This window comes from Molothrus aeneus, chromosome 14, assembly GCF_037042795.1.
Source record: "Molothrus aeneus isolate 106 chromosome 14, BPBGC_Maene_1.0, whole genome shotgun sequence".
Taxonomy (NCBI): domain Eukaryota; kingdom Metazoa; phylum Chordata; class Aves; order Passeriformes; family Icteridae; genus Molothrus; species Molothrus aeneus.
The window spans coordinates 2799244-2817282 of record NC_089659.1 but is presented as its reverse complement, the minus strand read 5'-3'; the positions used below and the strand labels follow the sequence as shown (position 1 = coordinate 2817282).

The window sequence follows — 18039 nt, the reverse complement described above, 5'->3', positions numbered from 1 at the left end:
AGGCAGACAAGGATTGAAGTGTGAAATCAGCAACTCGTCGGTTTCAAGGGAAAGAAAAAAACAAAAAAGAGGCCCATTGAGATAGAATATGGTTCAAAAGAAGTAAAGAAATCTCTCGGCTTGGATAAAGCAATTCATTAATATCTAGTTAGCCAGCAGGTTTTTAGAGTTATGAAACGCCCAGAGTGAGATCAGCACCTCTTCTCCCTGCTGCAGAAAACCCCAGGCACGGTGCAAGTGAGGACTCGGGAACTTCCTGCTGTACAAAGGCAACCAAATGCTCACACATCTAAATATCCTCAGCGGAATGCATGCAAATGCAAGGGGAGGAAAAAGAGATGCCTGATCTAAGGAACAGAAAAAGACCTCTGAGTGGCAGGAAAAAACACTGTGTCCCAATGAGAGAAACACAAAGAGCCAATGTCAGGCACATCCTAAGTACAGATTAAGCCAGTGACCAACAGCAATTGCATTTTGCTCAGTCTCCCAGTGGAATCAGGAGTGTGTCATGGAAACTCAGGCCCACTGGCCTTGCCTGAGTTGAAATATCAAAAATTAATGATACCTTTGAGACATGTAACTGAAAGCAGAGCTCTTTTTGAGCTAGAACAGCTCAGAATAGAGTTCAGCCTCACTCGCTGGCCAAGCTGCAGCTCTGCCCTGACAGCAGAACACGTGTTGGTGTTCTAGCATTTTCTTTTGTCTCCTTTTTTCTGTATTACATTGTCCCTTAGCAGAAGGTAACTTGTTCCCAACAGTTTGTTCTGTGGCAGAACCAGGAGCCTGAAGGGTCTGCTTTGTGCTGCATCTCCACAACCTCCCCGTTTGCTCCCTCAGACCAGCCAACCCCTGCAACACAAGGACTCCCACTGAGCACACAAAAGCCTCCTGCAAATCTTAATGAAGAGAAAGTTAAAATCCACCTCATTCCAGGCTGCCCACCACGGCAGGAATTCAGGCCCTGTGAGCCGACCTGGAATGTGACTCCTTTGAAATGCTGTTTGAAGTGGCACATACCTTTGTCCTTCACTTGCAGTTCCCTGGGAAGGAGAAGCAGTTCTGCCACATGGGGGGACACACTCAGCCTTCCTCCTGCAAACCCAAGATCTCCACTCAGAGATGGCTTCAGGCTCCTCTTCAGCAGGCCAGATCACTTGATACTCTCCTCGCTCCCAAAATAATTCTGAGAAAAGCATTGAAAACATTTTAATCAGTAGATGAGACCCTCGAAATAATAAACCTTGGCCCACATTTCAGATTTTCCTTTTGTAGCTTCTTGTTTTCTCCCAGAGCCCAACAATTTTGATCCCTTTAGGATGAATGAACCCCCGTGTCCCCAGCAATCTACTCCAGCTGCTGCTTTAATCATGACCATTTCTGCTCCAAGATTAAATGTTGCCAAGTAATGCTTTGTCCCATCTGTGCCTCCAAGTGAAACAGTGATTAAAACCTGCTAATTCTTTAACTCCATTGTTTTATTTTTTGCTCAGAATGAAAGCTGCAGCACAGATGAGGATGCCCTGTGCTTATGGCTCCTTTGCCAGTGGTGCTGAGTATTTCAAACTGTGTCAGCAGAAATCCTCTGCTGGATGGTGACACTGTGAAATGCTTGATAAACTTCAACACACTGTGCCTCAGAAATGACTGTGAGAATGATCAGTTTGTGAATATTAGCTTTATTTTACAGACTGGGAGAGTCAGGGGAAGAAAAGGACACTGACAAGAGTTTATGCCAGAAATACATTGCAGAGCACAGCTCTAATTCCCAAAACACTCTTTAATTACGTTACTTTTTTCCTTCAGAATATGAAGCAGTAAAGAAACTTTAACCATTGAGAGGAGGAGAATACAGAACAATTTGTATTTAGGCACATTACAAGAAGCAGTCACTGAAGGTGTCCTAAAGAAAAAGCAATGCAAAAGATGTGGAACGTGTTTGTGCACTCAGTGTGTTCATACTTTAAGGAAAGGCAATGAAAACAGAACTAGTGAAACTAAAAATATTCATTGATACGTATAATTTAACTTAATTTCCTGGAATGTTGCAAAAAATAAAGTGAACAGATGTAGTGAAGGAATGCAGACGTGGATACTTCTGTCTCTGACTTATTACAGCACAAATCCACACCCAACAAAAACTATCTCAGATCTGCAAGTTAAATACTTGAGGTGTCAACAGCAATTTCAAGGCACATGAACAATATCTAAGGAGAGAACAAGGCAGTGTTGTGTGGTGTGGTACTTCAAGATGGTGGTTGAAAAAAGCAGCTAATGTCAAATTCTTAAGTGGTGACTTAGCTTGAGAGGGATATATTGAAAACAGCTGCCAGCAAATATGCAGTAAAGAACCTTTAAAGCAGGCATTAAAGATAGCAGATAACTAGAGCAATTTCTAGCCTCTTTTCCCAGTGTTGCACAACAGAAGTTAAGGATTCCTCATCCCCCTCACACCAGAATCATCACTGACTCTTCTTTTTGTAATTTTTTCTTAAACCAAGCTGCCCTGAGCAACCCTCTTTATTAGAGTATAAAAAGGCTTTTATTATGCAATATGATGCTGCCTTTCCACCCAAAGATTTCTTTTGTCTCAACTGGAAAAATCTAAGGAGGTGGTGGGGGGGAATTGTTTATTTTTTTAATACAAAGATACAATCCAGCTTGAGATTCTGCCTCTCTGCCTTAAAGATTTTTTTTCAACAGACAAATCCAATCTGTGCATGCTTAACTCCTTCAAATGCTCCAGGAACCATTGCACACACAGAGCTTCTCTCCTCAGCACTACCAGCTCATTCTGCTGAGCTGATGGAGGGAGGGCACAGTTCACACTGAAAACATTTGCTAGAACTGAATACTACTAATTTTAGTGTGGGTGTAAACTAGAAATCAACCTGGAAACCCAAAGTAAAAGGTGGGCTGAGATTCAATATGAAGATATTCTGGCCAACAAATCTGCTTTCTTTAAATACCAACTGGTAGCCTATTTTTTCCAGTTTTATCCCATTATTTTTAATTAACAAAGAAAATCTTGTGCAACTAACTTGGGTGGCAGCATTCCTGGGATCTGCTTTCTGAGCAGGCTGAAAACTCCTGGCAGAACCAGTGAGTTAACTTTTCTATTAACAAAACACAAAAATGAACAGTACAATTGGTGCTGAAGCCCATGTGTTATTTATTTGGACACCAAACTCTATTTTCTTGTCAGGCTCTTCCAGCAATTTCGGTTTTCACTGTGCCAAAGATGGAAATTAGTGAGATGCACTGGAAAAGTTGTTATATGATAGAGCTGGAAGGAAATCGGGAAGGTTCTGTAGATACTTTAAACAGACATATTTGGGGGTTTAGCCTACAACTATTATGATTGATAGGGCTGAAATCAGACTGCCAACAACTCTGCCAAACTGTATGGATTGGATGGTGCACTCTCCATAGCCACAAAGCCTAGAAACACCTTTTCCAGTGGAAAATCCAGGTTTAGATCAAGTCTCATCCAAGCAACCACAGTGAGATTTCCCAGGCTGAATCAATTTTGCAATTTGCTCCCAAGCATTGCAGCTCTGTCATCTTACACCTCATTCTAAACTCTGGTCTGAAATTACTGCTGGTAATTTGAGGGAAAAGCTCTGGAGGAAACATCAGAACCTAGAACTGGTAGAACTAAGACAGGAATTGCAAATAATGCTTCACCATGCTGAGATCAAGAATGGGCACAAAATGGGGGTAGTGTAGGTACTATTTAAGAAAGAAAAGCCTCATGTTTGCAGGGCATTGTGTAAAAACCCAGTAGCTGAGGCTTCTGACTTAAACATCATGTAATTATGCACAGGAACCTTGCCAGTCCCTCGTGAGGAAGGAAGATTAATGAAGAATTTAAAATGATAATACTGCCAGGCTGTAGGGAACCAAAGCAGCACATTTCTGTACAGCATGCAAATATTTTCCAGCATTATAAAAATAAACAAGCTTAGACAAGTGAGCGACTCACCACTGTTTGATGAGTGGCTCTAATGCTATAGCTCAATTAACCTGCATGGAGCAATAATAACCTCACAAGCAAAGAGAAGCATCTTTCTTTAGCTTGTGAAACCAAGAGGAATGCAAGAGTCCCTGTGAGGACAGCCTGTGCATACTTGCCCAGAATTACTGCTTAGTTAAGGAGCTAATTAGCTTACACATCAGGTGGGATGGGAACAGGTTCACCACCTCATCAGGGCTGCACTACAGTTAAACACTTTCAGTTTTACTCCTAAGTTTTGTGTCACTCACACCTGAAACAATCCAGTGTCAGACTTCAAACTCCAGCAGCAAATTCTGCAAAGCAATTTTGTGGTTTCTTAAAGGATGTGCTCGTGATACTGCCCATCCTGGCTGGCAGCAGGGGATGGGATGCTACCAGGAAGATGAAGTTTTTGGCTGGTTTTTAGGTGCTGGGCTCTCTTCAGACAGACCTGCACTCTGTAATAGAGGAGGGGACAGGAAACAGTGTGGAAAGGAGCAGCTGTGAGGTCCCTGGGCAATACTCCCATGCTGAGTCACCCCTGGGTAATGGAAACACTCTGCTGCTCCATGGCCCACGCAAACCCCAGCAGGCTGATCCCTGATCCTGCAGAATTCACTCAACCTGTGTCCTTGGAGCCGTGGCTGTTCTGCACCAGGGCTCACTCTGCACTGGCTGGGAGCATCAGGGACTCAGAGGCAAGGTCCCACAGTATTTAATGAACAGTGGATGTTATCACTGCTTTCTTCCAGTCCCTACCCAACAAGGGGGAGGAGGAGAAGGGAGAGAATACACACCAAGCTAGTCCTGGAGAATAAAGGTTCCCAACGTCTGGCGCCAACACCCAGACCTGCAAGGCAGCACCCAACAAGTCCCAGCGTTGTGAGATCACTTTAGCACCTGCTCCTAACCAGGAGGAGTTCCAGACTCCAACCATAAACACCTCCCCAGCTCCCATTCAACCCTCCTGGCCCTGCCTGCCTCCATCTGCTGCCCCTGGCTCAGGTGATCCCGCAGGGTGGCACCCAGCAGGTGCATGGAGTGCTGCCAGCATTACTCATCTTCATTCCAGAAGGGCAGAGTCACCGGGCAAACAAGAAAAACTTCCTTCTTTTAACGAAAAACAAGAACAATGTCACCCGGAGGGGGGCAAATAAGATGCATACCCATTGTATTAGATCATCGTGCTACAGGAGGGAAAGGCCAGGAGAACAACCAAAGACTGGTCCTGGTTTTAACAACTCTCCCAGCCAAACTGAGTCCACCTGAGCAAGGATTAGACTGTCCCTAATCCTGCCCCTCAAACACGTCACTGGCACAGGGAAGCCTGGCAGGCCTGAACAAAAGGCAGCAAGTTGCTTGGCCTGGCTGGACATAAATAAGTCATGACATCAACATGGGAAGATCCCCTCTAAATTACATCTCCATGGAAAAAACTGACAAGACCTTACTTGACCTTTGAATTACTGCTCCCCTCACTAAAAAGTATCAATTTCTTTACAGGGAAGTTCTTATAATCTTCACCAACATAATTTAGGCTTTATATTACAAAGGAAAAAAAAAGAATAAACACTTGCAAAGCCCAGTATAAATAGGAATGTGTAGTTGCTTTTAAGCATTTTGAAAAGAATGCTTTGGGATTTCAAGTTCCTCCCTAAAATTTTAAAAGTGACAGGAGCCGGACGATTTATTCTGAATATATCAGTTTAATAGGAAAACCAGCTGTTTTAATTGAGAATATTTCTACATGAAGACATCACACCACCCAATTACTTACACTGTTATGCAGCACTACCTAACACTGCTCACACATCTGCACAGTCACAACCCTTTAGGGGCAGGTACTGCCATTTCTGCATCATTCATGAAACAAAAATTCCAGCACAGGCAACGGAAGCTCTGCTACCAACTCCAGAAAGGCCAAGATCTCACCTTTTAGATGTCTTCTTGCTAAAACCAGCTCAAGCTCACGCAGCTTCAGCCACACCAGGTCTCATTTCAGAGGGCTGCCTCCCAGCACAGAGCATGCAAGATTCATCTGCCTCAAACTTCAGCAATTTCCAGTTATTATCCCTGCAGAACTGGGGAATTGCTGCAGTTTGAATTCAACATCAAGCTTTGTTTTGTGTTTTGAGAATGCTCCACTTGTGGCTGCTGCTGGCACTCAGGCAGCGCCCTGCTTCTGTCGTCAGCAGCCCCTGTCCCACAACCATCCCAACTATGCCTCAGCACCAGTTTCATTGCATTGTGTGGTTTCTCCATTCCTCCCCTGATTTAGTCCAGGCCTCTCCTCGGGGCTCTCAGATAATGAAAACCATGTGAGAGTAAAATGTAATCTTCAAACACGCAAACCAGTTTCATGTGCATTATCAGAAGGGAGCAAAATGTTGACAGTGCATCATTTGTCCCTACAGATAGGATCAGACTCTTTTAATTGCTGCTGAGATTAAAAAAAAAAAAAAAGAAAAAGATTGGAATCACCATCTACATTAAAAATAAAGTCAAAATTCGAAGCTAAAAGCTTAAGCAGTCCTGAAAACAATGGAAATATGATCCTCAAAGAGATATATGCATTTTGTGCCACCTTAAGGTAGTTTTTCCTTATATGTCAGTTGTGACATCCTGAAAATTTATATCATAAGTTGACACAAATAAAAAAACGTAGGTGGAGGAGGATGCAGAGAAGAAAACAACCACTATGGCCTAACTTTAGCATGGAATTTTCTGGCTTTTTCTACCAATACCACAATTTCAACTATTTTAAGGCCCCATATGGAGGAGCTCTTCTTATTTCAGAATGCTGTTTCACAGAATTTAAAGGGACTAACCACAGAATCCAGAAATCAGCAGGAATGCCCCCTCCTTTGGTCTCAGGTCTGCTTTTTGTTTCCTTTAGAAAAAGAAACAGCTAAAATACAGATAAATTGCCAGTTATCAGCCAGAGATGGTGTGGCCCAAGGAAGGGCACAAACCCAGTGCAGTACTGGGACAGCCCAACACCACTGAGAGTTCTCAGTGGGTGCCATGGGTTAAAAATATGAATTAAAACCAAAACCCTACAGAAGATCCAGCCCACTGCATTTTTAGACAGCAAGGATGTTATAAAAGTGGTTTTGGTGTTGGTCTTTTATCATAACCACCTGGGCTTTTCATGTGCACCTTGTAAAAAACCTTTAATTACCTATAAGATGATTAATTGAGCCTCACCACCACACTGGGAGGAAGATATTACTCCATTCATTTTAGCACAGTGGTGACTGGCTAAGCCTTGGCCTATACTGATGTGTTTGTTGCCACAACTGTGTCACTCAGGGAATTGATTTCTTTTAATGTGAGTATTCCAGCAACCACTCTAAAACAGATGCAGTTACAGTAGGAAATAATTGGTTTTAGGTGTATTGCTTAGGAAACCTCGTGCAAACCACACCACCACGACTTCTGCCTTGTTAATAGAAAGTTCATCACTGCTAGGAAGATTTTCTGTAGTAGCAGCAAGCACAGATCCTGCCTAAATGGATCAGGGATGTTGGCACCCCAGGACTTGTGCAAACAGAAGGCAGAGGAACCCTCTGAGTGTTTTCTACAGCTGGAGAAGATACTTCTGCAAAGGATCCTCAGCAGCTGCAGAAAAATAGTTAAAGATTTAGAGCCCAAATGAACAAAATGAACTTGACTGAGTGCACAGAAAGCAGAGGTAACACACAGCTCCTGGAGCACAAATCCAAGGGGATTAACCCTCCCTGCTCCCCCTGAGAGCTCAGTCAATGCCAGCAGGGCTTGTGCAGGAAATGCACTCAGCTCTCCCCTGCCTGAGGAATGCAGTGCCAGGGCCTCTCCAGGCAGGAAAAGCTGCTGTCCTGGGCTCCCAAGGGAACACATCCTGCAGTTTGCCTCCCCCCAACACCACCCTCGGCCCTGCCCTCCATCCCAGCCTTTGGAGAGTGCCCCATGGAAGCTCCCCTCAAACCCCTGAGCAGCAGGGGATGGGCCCAGCAGTGTCCCACGCACAGTTCCTATTGCCAGCCCTGCTCCCCAAATCAGAAATCCACTGGGCTTTCAGCACATGCTAAATCCACTCTTCCCCCCAGCAGTGCTAAGCTTTTTTTATAACTTTTTCTTTTCTAAAGAAGATCCAAGTGCTCCACACCCAATCCCAGCTCGACAAGAGCAAAAGCTGCTCTTTCTCATGTAACTTTGGAGTGCTCTTTTGTGCCTGCTCTCCACAGATCCCTGATCTTACCCAAAGGAAGGGTGGAACAGGCTATGTAATGGCTCTTGGTCTCTTCAACCTTCATCATTTACAGTAAAAAGTGCTCCAAATTTGTTTTTACCCAGCACAAATATCAGCACTCAGCTGGGATGACTCCAGAAAATTCCAGATTACCACCTCCACAGGCTATCCCAGGGTCCCAGACTGCTCTGGGTTGGAAGGAACATTAAAACCCATCTTGTTCCAACCCCCCAGCACAGGCAGGGATGCCATCTCACACTGGTTTTAAGTTCTGGCTCTCCAAAAATACAGAGGAGGTTTCAGCTTTGTTTCTTTTCAAAAAGACAATGGGAAAACAAGGAAGATATATTTTCCCAAGCCCCACAACAAGACAGGCTAGCCCCAGTATGAAGCAATCAAATTTGTTTCAGCTGAATACAGAACCACCCAAATTAGAACAGCAGGAAAAGTCCACCAAACCCTGATGGGAACAAAGTCACTGAAATGTGGAATTACTTTCCTTGAGGGTTACAGTAAATAATCCTAATATATTAAGTAATTCTTTCAAAAAACAAGTTCTGTAGAGACACAAAACATTTTAAGAAAATATTACTGTGACACAACTCTTAGACAAGGTCTTACAAATGCTAATTAATTCATTAAACAAAATCCTAAACTGGCTTAATTCATAAACATTCATATAAGAGAACTGTTCAACAACATCTTGGTCTACAATTGGACACTGTAAGTGCTTTGCTAATACAAATAAGCCTTTAAAAACCAATTTTATTGGATCAGAGAACTTTTCTGTCATTTACACAAGGTCTGGTTCTGTACTGTGACCAATACTGATGAGCCTTAGCCCAACAGTGGTTACCAAGGAAAATGACCAAAGACCTCTCCAAACTCCCCAGGAATTTCAAACATTTCGTATTAAAAAAAAAAAAAAAAAAAAGTTATTTTAAGCTGAGACACAACCAAACTAGACAAGAGTCATTCTCAGAGAGGACGAGAAAGTAAAAAGCAGCAAGTCTGAATGGCAGCATTTATCTGAGAAGCCCTTCTGCAGGACCAGGAATGCAGAGTGCCTGCCAGGACCAGAGGAGACACTCAGCCCTTGGGAACAGGAGGGAGCCCTCACTTCTCCAGGGCCAGCCAAGCCCTGTGGGAGCTGCCCAGGACAAGGATGACACATCCAGCATCAGGGACCCACAGCTCCATCCCAGGGAGACTCCAACACACGTTCCTCATGCACCTAGGCTGAGCTCCTCACACAAACCTCTCCACTCTGCTAAGGCAGGATTTCAAAGCTTTGAGGGGTTTGTTTCCACAGGCCTTTGAATTCTGTTCTCAGGGTTTGGTTTTTTTTTTAATTCATATTTCATTTTCTATTCCTATTCACTCCTCATGCACCAAGCTCTTGCTGACATCAAATGCCTGGTTTGCCCTGAGTGGCCATTTATACACAGGTATGTTTTAAATCTATTCTTACTTTTAAAATGACATCCAAGTGTCCATGTAAACACAAATTCCATCAACCATGAAAAATTCCTTTCACTTACAGGCAAAGTAGGCAAGTAAGAAAAGACTATATCGCATGTTTAAAAAATTATTGCTCCTAGGAACAACTTCACACTATTTTTCCCCAAAGCTGTTGGATCTTTTTCCTGTCCTGAAGAAAACATTTCAAGGCTGCTCTGGAGAGCCAGGTAATATGCAAGATTTGGATATTTGCTGACTTTAGAGTTCTCATACAGCCCATTCCTTTCACATGGACACAGTTCCAGTATCAGATCTGTCCAAAGCATGGACCAAATGCTTTTGGAAAGGCTGAAGGTATGGCCATGGAGGCTGCAGCATGAAGTTCTTCCAGTGGCCAGCACTACATTCCAGAGCTGCTTGGGAATGTACTCTCTCCTGTATAAAAGGGTTTAACAATTGCTGCAGCCAAACTGGACTCACAGGGCAGGTAGGTGCCTGCTCTTTCATAAAAGACAATGATTTAAGTCTACAATATGATGCTGCTGCCACATATGGGGCACGTGCAGAGAGAAAATCAGGTAGCAGGGTATGTAGAAGCCTAACCTAGAAAGTACCTACTCATCAGAAAGTAAGAAAAGCAAAGAATTCCTGAAAGGAATGAGCTTAGAGAAATGGGTTGTGGCCCAGATTCAACACAATGGACTAAATCACTTTGACAAATCCTCCAGTGCTTCCTGCAAGTGTATAAGCCCAGCAACAGGCAGTTTGGAACACTTCTATGAGGAACCAAGTCCTCTTGTATTTCAGTGGACAGAAGAGGAGAAAGAGAGCCTGGACCTGATTGCCAATCCTGAAGAATGGCTGTTCTCACACTTTTATAAACACTTGGTCTCCATGGAAGGGGGACACCTAGCAGCAAACATTGGCAACCAAGGACATTCCACTCCCACTATATTGTCCACAATAGCAAGAAGGGGAAAAAATCCATAAGGCTGCTTTGATTAGGAACCCTTTGAGAGGACATCTTCAAAAGTGAGTGTCTGAAAATACCTTGAAATGTGGGAATGTGCAACAACAGCCAGATAGGGGAAAACAGGCATCTTACTTTATTCGGAAAGCATTTACACTTCAGCCCAAAGTGGGAACATCCATTAATCCAAGAATCTTTTGCCAAGAACAAGGTCATCATTTTCTTTTTAATTCACAACAGAGCCCAGCACACAACATATTCTGCACCAAACAGAGAATCTCATCATTTACAGGTGTTTGGAGCCAGGTTTTAGTTTAATGCATACTCTGAACTTGTAAGAACTTTATTATACTGGGTTTTGTCTTCCCTGCAGGTCAGAGGTCTGCAGCTCTTTAAAAGCCACTAGTAAGAATGAAACAAAAAGTGCACAAGGAGCTCTGCCCCACAAGGGGGGTGAAAACACACAAATTCTTTCACTGCCAGAAGTATTTATACATTAACACACTCTTGGACTGTTGATAATTCTAAAACTGAAGACCTATTCCTGCGTACACATTAATACAACAATCATTAATACAACAATCTAAACCAAGTTCATATTTTACTCCACATTAAGAAAATTAAGCTTTAATGAGCTCAAATGTTCCTTGAGCTATTTGCTCATTGCAGTGACAGTGAGCCCCAGCCATGGAGCAAGGCATCATTGTGCTGAGCCCTAGGGAGAATTAAATGGTGCAAGTTGTTCTATCAAAATAACCACCAAAAAAAATTATAAATCACATTACACTCAACTGGAAACAAAAGGAAGGGCAAGAAGTGGGAGAAGCATTTATGCTCTGAGAACTTGGGGGTTGCAAATTCTCCATTTCACTGTCATGGTTAGGAAAATGTGGCAGCAAAGCAATGCAACCTTATTTCTAAATAAACAAAAAGATTGGTCAGTCTGCTGATGCAAGACAGACTAAAGAGAACAAGAGAACTATTAAATTATCTCCACTTCTGGGATTCTGGCTATTCTTTTGCAAAGTGAATGGCTTATGCTAATCAGGATGCATCTGAAATGCATCATTCAAGCCTTCTTGTGCAAATACAGTTCTTATTTATCCCAAAAGATCCCCACCAGCTGGCAATGTTTGCATACAATGTTAAACCCAACCTCAAGAGCCCATGCATTATGAGTAATTTTACACTTTAAAATATTAGTTCCCTTCAGAGTTCTCCAAAACCGTGCATCCCACGAGAAGAATTTTAGTGGAATTCAGCAATAATACACTATGTTACCATCCAACTTCCTCCAGCACAAAGAAGTTACAAGTTTTCTGTTGTTGGTTTTTTTTCCCTCCTAACAGTGCTTTTCCTCCAGAATATCTTTGGGGAAGGAACAAAGGGATTTGCACCAATCCCTTCTACATGAATCAAATATTTATGCTATACCCTCTTGAAGCACTTTCATCTAGTAACCTATGGAATGTGATCTCCTGACCTCAACACTCAGGCACGTCTAAATCAGCTGCCCTTTGAGCTGTATTAGAGGCCACAGAGAATTTTTATACATTTGTATCAGGCATATGAAAACCTTGTGGCCCAGCTGTGGCACTCTATGCCACAAAGCATTAGTCCAAAGTGTGCTCTGGGAAAGGGGAATGCTTTGCTTGTCCCACCTTTATGGCACAATCTGATGGTTTGTGTCACCAGGAGCAGGGTGATGAACCACGCTATCAGCACATGACCCAGCCAGCACAACTGGAATTCAAGTGTCATGGCAAACTCCAAGATCACAGCCCACCACATGGCCCCTCTGCCCAGCTCCCTTCTGCCTCCAGCCCCCTCCCCAGGGCAGTCAGCACTGCCTGCAAAACCAAATCCAAAAGAATCCAAAAGGCAAAGCACTTGTGGGATGAGCAGGCAGGCACCCCATTCCCTCCATCTGGAAATCCCACCCTTTCCTCAAGAAAAATAAACCATTCTACGTTGTCTTTCTGGCTCGCGGGAATCTTTGAAGGATGGGGTTATGTTGCAAATAAGTGTCCTGGAAGTAAAAGAGAGGGAGACCAGGTGTCCCAGATGAACCTGCAACTTCAACTACAGCACAAATTTTTCCAGGGTCAGCCTGTGACCCTGCTCCCTCGAGGAGCACTCACTGAGGTAACCCTGGTGAAAGTCTGACCCAGAGATTTAACAGGGTCATGGGCCTGATGGTAGGGATCATGTTTTCACAGCAGCCCTGAAAAACCAACGTGATGCTGCCCATGGCTCACACAGGAGCAGCACGAGGGCGTAGGGAAAACTCCAGAACACAGCTCCAGTGTTCCTACCCCGATGTGGCAGAAAAGGCTCAGTGCCCTGAAACAGTCAAGCAGAAAAACGTGAGACAGCAGCCAAAACCGAGCCCCTGTCCTCTGCCCCAGGAGGGATCCTGGTCAGCCACTTGCCCCACTGGCTGCTGCACCTCAGCAGAGACTGAGGCACCCCCAGGTCTGAGGCTCCAGCAGCTCACAGCACCCTGCCTTGCTGCCCCACCTATTCCACCTTCTTTTCCCACACAAATCCCTCCAGGGAAGAGGAAGGGAAAAAAAAAAAACCCTTAAAAAAAGAAAGAGGAACAGGGAGTAGGACAGACCAATATGTAGCATTTCCTGTATCATCCACAGGAAAAACCCACGCAGCGGGGAAGAGCTCAATGTCAAGGCTGGTTTCACCACATGAACAGGCAGTTCCTCCTGCTGGGGGATGCTGTGTGATTCCACAGGGAACAATACAATCTTCCCTGACACAAGGAGTCCCACTAGCAGCCACACAAAATTCCACAGGTCCTTCCCCCTTGCAGAAATGCCTCCTAGCAAAGAAGGAAGGAGGAATGTGGGTATAGAGCTGGGGGAGAAGGAAAATGAGACATTCACTGTGGTATTATCAGTTGTAAACCAGGACACACTCAGCACTTGGCCCCCCTACAGAAAGGAGTATTCTGCAAAATATGTTTCCCTGCACAGAGACTGGGCCTCCATCCAGTTATTATGTGCACATGTCCCTGCTGCATTTTCAGTCTTACTTCGGGAAGAAAAAAAATCTCAAAACAAAGAAAACATCCCCTCATATTCACTGTGCGCAGTGCCAAGCGTGCTCCTGACCATGTTCAATAATCTGTTCAGGCTGCTAATTATGGGTGCAACACTTTTGCACCTCGTGACACAGCAGTAAAGCACTTAATGTAAAACAAATTCCAGTGTGAAACAAGAAATCAGCCCATCCTGGCAGCCCTGTTTGCACGTGTGATACAGAAATGCACAGAGATGCTCCTCTGTGCAGCACGACCAGCAAAGACAATCTCAACACGTGGATTACAAGCACAATGACTGCAATTATTTTCTCAAAAGAAAGGAGCACCACAAGAAACGGCTGCTTTCAAACACAGCCTGACACAAACCCACTTCAGCGACTTCCACCGTGTTTTACTCAATCCAATTACACACAAGTACATCACTATTCGTTTTGGCAATTTACTACCACTGGTGAAATAGGTGGATGAGCGTATTTTGTTCTTTTTTTTCTTTTGCAAGATGAAAAGCAAACTTTACAGGAGAGAGAAGTGATGGACAAAAGCTGACAGAGAAGAGAGCCAGTCTAACTCCCAGGTTAAGGCTGGAGAAAGAATGCAGAGTCCCTTGCAGCATAAGCACATCTCTTACCTACTGATCTGCTGAAGACAAAAGGGTTTTCTTCTTTTCAGAAACTGGACACTTGTAGCTCGTTGGGTCAGTCACACAAAGCTTCCCTGCTGCCAAAGGTATTCTTTTTCCTCTCGGGTTTTTGTTGTTGTTGTTTGGTTTTTTACCCCAGAGAGTAAAGGGCAGAACAGTGGATTCAGCAGGGGCAAAGGGTGGAATTCGAGATTTAACGGGCTGGAGAACTGCAGAGCTCTCTCCAAAAGATGCTGTATTTCAAGGCGCTTTCATTTGCAAATCCTTCTTCATCCTCAGTGTCAATAAAACTGGAGGAGGGGGAGTAAACTTTTTTAACCGCAGAAATAAATCGGACTCCACAGTACGGGGAATGTGATACGAACTGGATTTGTGGCTCGACTTTTTATTAAAAATAAATATACTTTCAGAACAGGCAATCGAGCTGGAAGGGGGGTAAAAAAAAAAATCCCCGAGTCAGCCAGGACCTGCCCGCGGTCGCTGGGAGGAGGATAGCGGTACCTCAGAGCGGCAGAATAAACACAAAGAGGGGAAAGTCCGCGTCCGGCGGTGGCAGCTGGGCTGTCAGTGGCAGCGCCGCCCGGGGCAGTAGCAGCGCCCGCGGCCCCGGCAGCGAAGGGCGGCCCGCGGCATCGCGCCCGGCCGGGCTGGGCTGGGCTGGGCTGGGCTGGGCTGGGCTGCGCTCGCTGCTCCTCCGGTTACCTGTGCGCGGCGGCGGAGCGGGGCCGGGCCGGGCGGCACGGAGCGGGCAGTACGGGCGGCACGGGCTGCTGGGCTCCCTCCTCCGCCTCCTTCCGCTGCTGAGGGCGCGGGCGGCCCGCGGGAGCGCTGGGCCGGGGCGGGCAGGAAGCGCCGCCGCCCCCGGGCCCGCCCCGCCCGCCCGCGGCACCGCCCCCGCTCCGCTCCGCCCGCCCGCGGCCGCTGCTGCTGCTATTGTGTGCGGACACACGGACACACGGAGCGGCCCGACCGCGGGGGGGCAGCGCTGCGGGTCCTGGCCCCGCACACGCACCCCAACAAGCCCACCCTGTGCCCGGAGCGGCGTCCAAACGCTCCTGGAGCTCTTGGGGCTGTGACAATCCCCTCCCCGGCCTGGCTGGTGATGCTGTGCCCGGTGCCCCCCAGGACAGCCCTGGTCCCTCTGCAAGAGGAGCCACTTGGGCAGCTGTGGAAGCACCTACAGGAGTCAGCCCCACCAAACCAACCTGCCAAGCCACTGGACTGAAATGGGTTTATAGCAGCGTAGACCAGCCCAGGACTCACCCCCCTCCGGGAGCTCTTGGGGCTGTGCCCGTTCTCTGGGGAGCCTGGGCAGTGCCCCAGCACCCACCGGGGCAAGAACCTTCCCCGAATTCCCAACCTAAGGCTCCCTGACACAGCCCCAGCCGTTCCCTGGGCTCCTGTCCGTGCTCACAGAGAGAGAGATCGGAGCTGCCCCTCCAGTGCCCCTGGGAGGATGTTAAAGACACAACGAGGTTGAACACACCAAGTGACCTCGGCCAGTCTTCACAAGAGTTTCCATCTAGACCTTTCCCTGTCCTCGTGGCCTCCTTTGTACACTCTTCTAAAAGCTTCAAATCTTTTTTTATATCGTGGCACCCAAAACAGCTCAAAACATCCGAGGTGAGAACACCACGGTGCAGAGCACAGCACAGCACAGCAGGACAATCCCCTCCCTGGCCTGGCTGGTGATGCTGTGCCCGGTGCCCCCCAGGACAGCCCTGGTCCCTCTGCAGGAGGAGCCACCTGAGCAGCTGTGGAAGCACCTACAGGAGTCAGCCCCACCAAACCAACCTGCCAAGCCACTGGACTGAAATGGGTTTATAGCAGCGTACACCAGCCCAGGACTCACCCCCCTTTTTGCTGGCCAAATGCTGAAAATAAATGAAAGCAAGGCAAGAACTGATCATGACCAACCGCATATAGGCAGGGTATTAAAGGAGATCCCTGAATATAATGTTCTACTTAAAACCAAAATGTGTATCAAGTGATTTCCAAAGCTTAGGCTATCCAAATAGGCAATATCCACAGACCTCTACTACTCTGCCACAGCTGGAAATAATGGTCAGTGTGAAAAGGTGAGACTGAAGACATTTCAGTTCTCCTCAAATACAATTCTGATTTTGCTGTGTTTCAGCACTTTATCACATGATAAAAGATGGTGGCCACATTCAGAGGTGGCTTTTGCTGAAGGCTTTAGTGCCTGGAATCAATGTGTGGAATTTCAACTCCTAAAACAGTTTATCTTTAAACATTCCACAACCTTTACAGCAAAGCATGGACTCACCACCTTTGTGCATGTGACCCCATTCAAAAGCCCGTAAAAGGATCCCAAAATGCTGCTAAAAAGGAATACTTAAGGCAGTCTTGTTTTGGAAGATCTAACAGAGGATTAGTAATGGCAGTAACACAGTCAGCTCTGCAGTGGAACCAGTCTTTGCACCAGAGAGGCAAAGCTCTTGTTCTGAAATGGGCTAAGCAACACCAACTTCTCCTCACCCCATCCCTGTAATCAGGGCAAAGCCCCAGTCTAAACAAGGCCCAGAGATAACAAACTGGTCCTTCAGTAGGGACTTATTTGTGTACAAACAATCTACTCTGCCTTTCTCACAATCCACCTCCTCCAGCTTTTGCATAGGGAGCACTGGAATCCTCCCCCAGCGAGGCCATTCCTGTCCTGAACTCCAGAGGAGGACAATCTCCCAGTGACAGCTTCCACTTGGCTCCTGGTCATTACCTCGTAATTTCAAAAAAAGAGCGAAACAGAAAACTGAATGCAGCTGTCACGGTGTGTCCACAGCTGATTTAATGCATAAAGCCTGATCATGCAAATATGAAGCCCACTAAGCAGTACCAATTTGGTAAGGTTTGAGGCTAAGATGCCACCAGTTTCCAAAAAAAAACCTGAAAGTGCAAAAACTGGCCACACGTCAAATCCTTGCACTGTGAAATTTGGCCTTCATGTGAGGAGAGATGGCACGATTCAGCCATTTACCTTTTAATCACTCTGAGCAAATAAATCCTTTCCAACATTCCCAAATGTTAACATTGAAAAGAAAGACTTGGCCAAAAATTCAGGAAGTCAAATTACAGAAATCCCAAATGCAGTATCTATAAACATCTATTTTTTTCCCCCCTCTTAACCAACATTCATTCACTGGAATGTTTTAATGGAAGAAATGCAGAAACACATGTAAACAGCTCATTAACATCCCATAACCTTACAGTTTGAAACGCCAAAGGAAAAAAAACAGGCAGTGGAGAAGCAGCTACTGAAGGCAACATTTGCTGGATGCTGTGGGGCAGCGTTGTAAGGGAAATTAGCACAGCTAGAGCGAGGGAAAGAGTTATAAACTGTGCTTCAGTCACACATCCTGTCTCCCTCCCACATGCTCAAAGAAAATATGGGAGTAAAGAGAGGAGGCAGAGTCATCAGGAAAGCACAAGCATTGCTTCATGCAGGCACTGGGGAGCAGCGAGCCTTGCCCGAGGCGTGTTAACCTCGGCTCCTCTGCTGCCTATTCCAGGAGCACTGCTCGTGTTCAACCCACACAAGTGGAGATACCAGCCTTATCGGGACTGCAAAAGAACAAAGCTGCATCAAATCCAAACTCTCTTCCTTCAAGCACTCTCCCCCTGTATCCTCCCTTCACCCAGCTCCCCGCCCAGGCCGGTGCTCAGGAGC

At 45.8% G+C, this 18039-nt stretch overlaps 1 protein-coding gene across 2 annotated transcripts in view; it reads right to left on the bottom strand.

Annotated features, from left to right (window-relative positions):
• The window catches only part of AMOT (angiomotin), a 60973-nt gene that overhangs the window by 34786 nt on the left and 8148 nt on the right, over window positions 1-18039 (bottom strand). Inside the window, exons 1-2 of one of the 2 annotated variants that reach the window (XM_066559237.1) lie at window positions 14343-14857; window positions 1018-1183 (exon numbers count right to left, since the gene is read on the bottom strand). The gene's annotated coding sequence lies outside the window, so the exon portion shown is untranslated. Of the gene's footprint in view, window positions 1-1017; window positions 1184-14342; window positions 14858-18039 lie in introns of those variants that run through there. The other variant, XM_066559238.1, reaches the window with a different exon arrangement.